Source organism: Leptonychotes weddellii, chromosome 11, assembly GCF_054177405.1.
Source record: "Leptonychotes weddellii isolate Sample4059 chromosome 11, ASM5417740v2, whole genome shotgun sequence".
Lineage (NCBI taxonomy): Eukaryota > Metazoa > Chordata > Mammalia > Carnivora > Phocidae > Leptonychotes > Leptonychotes weddellii.
Window position 1 is genome coordinate 2,065,173 of NC_138379.1, and position 5,971 is coordinate 2,071,143.

Below are 5,971 nucleotides of genomic sequence, written 5' to 3' on the forward strand. Positions count from 1 at the left end.
CCCAGGGACTCTCCCAGGCTGGGCTCCCTGTGTCCTGGTCACCCCTGTGGAGACAAAGGGGGAATGCCCCACGGGGAAGCTTCCCCCAGACCGTGGGCTCACTGGGGTGGGGTGGGGTGAGGTGGGGGACACGAGGTGCGTGGACGCCAGCAATGGTCCCCCTAGCAGTGATCTGGGGCCTCAGACCTCCTCCCGTCCCCGTGTTCTTGGGCTAGATCAGCCTCTGCTGTTTGGTGCCCTCTTCAGGAAAAACGGAAAATTCACTGCATATCCGAGTGGGTGAGAGCATCCCCTCTAAGAGCTCCCCTGATTTGTCATCTGTCCTACCCCTCCCCGTCCCAACGCCTCCGCCTGTTGCGGGTGGAACCCTGGCCCTGTCCAGACTGCTGGAGCCCTAAGGGTTGGGGTTTGGGCTCTCTTCTTGGGCCAGGCTCCGCTCTGGAGAACTTCGTGGTGTCTCTTGCAAACGCATGCCTGTGGCATCCCCGGTGAGCCCCAGAGGGCTGTGCAAGGGCGGTGGGCGAGGCGCGGCCGGGGTCACAGGCGCTGAGCTCCCGCCCCTGCCGGCGTCTGAGCAGGGAGAGGAGAGTGCTGGCTGCCCGGGTGGGCACTTGCCCGCAGCGGGCGTGTTCACAGTCGTCCCCACCTACGGCAGGCCCGGACCTGGGAAGCAGAGAGACATGCCTCTCTCCAGGTGCAGGAGACTCAGGTCGTGGGCATGCAGGTGTTCTTGACCGCTGTGTTCCCAACACATCGGGGGGCGCCCGGGCTCAGTCTGGGGAGTGTCCGACTCTTGGTTTCAGCTCAGGTCGTGATCTCAGGGTGGTGGGATCCAGGCCCGCGTCCAGCTCCGTGGTCAGCGTGGAGTCTTGCTTGAGATTCTCTCTCCGTCTCCCTCTGCCCCTCTCGCTCATGCAGGTGAGCACCACCTGCCCTATAAACTTCTTTTTGGCACAAGAGGATGGACCTGTGAATAGATCAGGAGCAGTCTCTGCCTCGTGTGAGTTTACGTAGTGGTAACTGCTAAGAAGGGAAACAAAAGGGTCGGAAGCAGACCCGAGGGACTCAGCAACACCACTCTGGGGTATTTACCCAAAGAAAACGAAAACCCCAACCCAGAGAGGTCTCAGCATCTCTGTTTCGTGGCGGCACCACTCACAAGAGCTGGCCATGGAAGCGCCCCACGCGTCCATCGATGGCTGAACGGATGAGGATGTGGTGAACACAGAACGGTGTATCATTCAGCCGTAGGAAAGAACGAGATCTCGCCGTTTGTGACGTTACAGGGTCAGTGATGCTGAGTGAGTGAAGTCGGACAGAGAAAGACAAATACCGTCTGATTTCACTTGTAGGTGGGACCAAACAGACAACACAAGACATAAACTGAGTCACAAATACAGAGAACACACGGGTGGCTCCCCGGGGTGGGCAGAACGGTGCAGGGGACCCACGGGGGCACAAGTCCCAGGGATGCCAAGTACAGCCCAGGGAACAGAGTCAGTAATACCTGAGTAACTGAAGGCCCCATAATGTGTAGAGATATCGAATCACTCTGATGCACACCCTAAACCAACAGGACATTGTATGCCAATTACACTTCCATTTTTGAAAATAAATAAAATGAGAAGCGCGCGCGCGCGAGAGGGAGCTCTGGTGACCCATGCAGGCCGACCCAGGCAGAGCTGACCTCACTGAAGACTTTGGCCTGGGATCAACCTAAGAAATATACTATTTCTCATCCTGTAAGGGTGCGTGCGTGTTCAAGCTGGGTCTCCTGGTTGCTCAGGACGACTCCGAGAAAGCACACGTGTGACGAGTGTCTCGGGCCAGCGGACTGTAGGTGGCCGGGGTGGACGCCAGGGAGCCAGGCTGCGTGGTCGTCCCGGTTCCTGGGCGCTGGCGCTGCGGCCGGGCTGTCCGTGGGACTCAGCGCAGTGACCACAGGGACCCGCTCGGTGGGCTCTCACGTTTTATCACAACGTTCCGTCTGTGTGCACAGGGAAGAGCTCTCAGATTAGATTTGAGGAACTTAGATGAGATTAGATGTAGGAACTTAGATTAGATTTTAAAACTCTGACAGGACTTCTGCCAGGTGCCACACAGCGTAAGGGATGCCGGGTTTTCAAAGTCAGGCCCTGTCCTTAATAGCCTAGTAGGGGACACACAGGGACAATGCAAGTTTAATTCTATACGAGGGTGTTTTCCAAAGTGCAGGCTGTAACCCGCTGGGGGATCATGGAATCAATTTATTGGATCAAGAACCGCATTGAAAAATAATGGGTAACGAAAGAAAAATAACCATGGGACAGTAGGCGTGACTCTGAATGCAGTGGAATGATCAGGAAGGGGCGCCACAATGTGTCTGAATGACCGGGCTGAGGCCCACCTATTTGAAAGTGCTGGTGGTCAGACTTTAAGATTCAGTTCATTGGGCACCTGGGTGGCTCAGTTGGTTAAGCGACTGCCTTCGGCTCAGGTCATGATCCTGGAGTCCCGGGATCGAGTCCCGCATCGGGCTCCCTGCTCAGCGGGGAGCCTGCTTCTCCCTCTGACCCTCCCCCCTCTCATGTGCTCTCTCATTCTCTCTCTCAAATAAATAAATAAATAAAATCTTTAAAAAAAAAATTCAGTTCATTAACTACAACCCTGAGGTGCACACACATGGGTACCGCCCAGATCCTCCCGGGATGAAGGGATGTTTCCCTGACTGGCAGGGAGCCCCCTGCTGAAAGCCCCCAGCTGTCAGTCCCTTGCACACAGACTCAGCTGGGGAGAATGCTGCCCCCCAGGTCATGTCCGTCTCCAGGCAGCCCGAATGGGACCCTGGGGGTAGAGGTCTGGCCCTCTTGCTCCAATCAAGGCGCTGCTGAAGGGCTGCCCGGCTTCTGAGCTGCCCATGGCTGTGGCCTCCATGGAGACTGTAGAATATTCCAGCTGTCCTCCTGCCAAGCCTCCTCCCTTCCCTTCCCTTCAAGTTCCTTCCTTTCCCCAGGAGCACCCCTGACGAACCTCCTACACGCTGCCCTCTGTCACGGAGCCTGCTTCCCCGGGGACCCTAGTTGGTCAGAGAGCTAGAGCTGGGACGGGGTTTGGAGCAGGGTCGCCCACTGTCTGCTGGCGACACAGAGGCCCCGGCCGGCTGGGGGGCATGGTGGGGAGACCTCCCGGCCGTGGGCGGGGCGCTGGATGGGACGCGTTGTTGGTGTGGTGTGTCAGGTGTCTGAGAAACGTGGGGAGGCGGAATCCGTACACAGTGGGGCAGCAGGGGGCCCGACCTGCAGCAAGTCCAGAGGTGGCTGACCTTGGCATGGCCAGGGGCAAAACAGGGGGTGCCCACAAGGTCACTACCCGGCCCGCAATCCAGAGACAGCAAGGCCGGGTCCTTCAGCACCTTCACTATTGGCATTAACCTCTTGATTTGATTTTAACTGCAACGATTTTAGCTGCATCGCAGGTGACATTGGACCTCCAGGTTGAAGAGTCTCCCTCTATTCCTGATTATCTTTCAAATTGGGAGTCAGTGTTCAGTTCCGCCAAACAAGCGTCTCGGCGTCTTGCAGATATGATCACCTGTAATTTTCCCGTCATGGCTTAATATGGTGAATTATGCTACTATATTCCCTGTTTATTTTTATTTTTTTATTTTTTAAAGATTTTATTTATTTGACAGAGACAGAGATAGCGAGAGCAGGAACACAAGCAGCAGGAGTGGGAGAGGGAGAAGCGGACTCCCCGCTGAGCAGGGAGCCCGATGTGGGACTCGATCCCAGGACCCCGGGATCATGACCTGAGCCGAAGGCAGGCGCTTAACGACTGAGCCACCCAGGTGCCCTATATTCCCTGTTTAGACAGCTACTATAAAACTAGAAGTTTGATTTTGTCTCGGTTAAAATGAAAGGAAAGGAGAGGAAAGTGGGTACTAAGTCTGTTCGTGTGAATTTAAAAAATGCTGGATTGGTCTACACTGTCAGTTTCCCTGCTTTGTCCGCGGAGAGGGCCCCAGAGAAATGACAGCCCCAGAACAGGGACATCTGCACCCGATCGGGGCCGCGGATACCATTCCCCAGCGAAAGGGACCAGCGCTCCTGGGTGGATGTCTGATTCTGGAATCGAAGCAGGAAATACCCAAGATGAGCCTGGGGCACCTTCAAGAGCCAGAAAGTCAGAACACGTGAAACCAGGAATCCACACTGACGGGTCTGTCGGAGTGACCAGGAGCCAGCCAACAGGACGCCCGGTGACCAGAGCTGGGACAATTAGAGCAACAAAATGCAGACTACAGAATAAGGTTGTGATCCAAGTATAAATATTCACGAGTTCCCCGATACAGATAGTGGAATAAAGAAATGAATGGGGGAGAAGACCTGAATCTCCACGTGGAGGAGTTCTGAGTGGTGTGTGGGCTGCTCAGTGACTTCCTTTCTGACGGCACGGCATACACAGCAGGGAAGAGGGTGACGGTGTGGTGGGGGCCTGACGCGCACCCCGCCCGGTGAGCAAGGCCAGCGTCACGGGGACGAGTCAGGTGGGGAGCACGGGCCCGGGTGTGATACGGTGGGGAGGGCGCTTCACCCTGGGGTCCTCCTCCCAAACCCACAGCCCAGGCTGACCGTGACGCACACACACCAGACAAACCCCAACTGAGGGGCATCCTACGGCGTGACTACCTGTCCGCCTCGGGACTGTCTGGGTCAACAAGAACAAGGACAGTCTGAGAAGCTGTTGCAGCCGAAAGCGGCCTGAGGGGACACGATGTCTAAATGGACGGGGGGTCCTGGCACAGGAAAAGGACACTGAGGAAAAATTAAGGAAATCTGAATAAAGTAATGGACTTTGGTTAGTAATAAGTAATCATCAGTACCAGCTTATTAATTATAACAAGAGATTAATAATGTGGGAAGCGGCAGGGGAGCTATGGGAACTCTTTACGGTCTTGTCACTTTTTTTTTGCAAACCTAAAACTGTTCTAAAATAGACAGCTCATTTACTTCTTAAAAAGTTTCTGGATGAGAGGTGCATCATTCTCCCGAGATGAGATTGTGGGACGGTTAGATTCTAGTGCCCACGGGGTCTACTAAAAAAAAAATGAATACAGGCTCTCATTCTGTCTGCACCAAGAGGCAGAGACAATCCACAGTTTTGTCCTGAGTGATTCAGTACCAAGTTCTTCCTCAAGGATTCAGGGTTCATTCACCATGATGATTCCTGTCTTCCATCCACAGCGCTGTGAACCCCACCATTTATTTCTTCATCGGGAGGTGGAAACCGAGGGCTCCCCTCACAGGGGTCTCCAGGGAGCCCTGGGTGAGGAGGCAGAGCAGGGGAGCGGCACCCATCCCGCCGAACAGAGAGGACAGCCCCCTGCCGGGTGGCAAGTTCCCGAGCGGGCCCGACGATCTCCTGGCAGAAGTCACGCCTCCCGGTCAGCAAGAAGCAGCACCCCCAACCCAGTCAGGCACCTGCGGAGTAAGTCCCGTCACAGCCCCCCCTCATATAGAAACTGAGGACAAACTGCTGGAGCAGACTTCCTGCGTGAAATGCCCATCTTTGGGTCTTTTCAGCCTATTGTCAAATTACCCTCCGGAAAGCTCGTCAAGGGGGCTGCACACTTGCCAACCGTGGAGAGTCGGTGGTTTCAACCTTTGTCTTAAAATTCTGCTCGTTTTTAGTCTTGCACAAGTAATGCTGCTAAAATTCTTCTGGGTGTAGGTTGGTCCCTTGGAAATGGGGTGTCCTGCGGCGGGGGGAATCGGAAGGAGAGATGAACCATGAGAGACTATGGACCTGAGAAACAAACAGGGTTCTAGGGGGGAGGGGGGAATTGGTTAGCCCGGTGATGGGTATTAAGGAGGGCACGTACTGCATGGAGCACTGGGTGTTATACGCAAACAATGGATCGTGGATCACTACGTCTAAAACTAATGATGTAATGTATGGTGATTAACATAATAAAATTAAAAAAAAAAAGAAA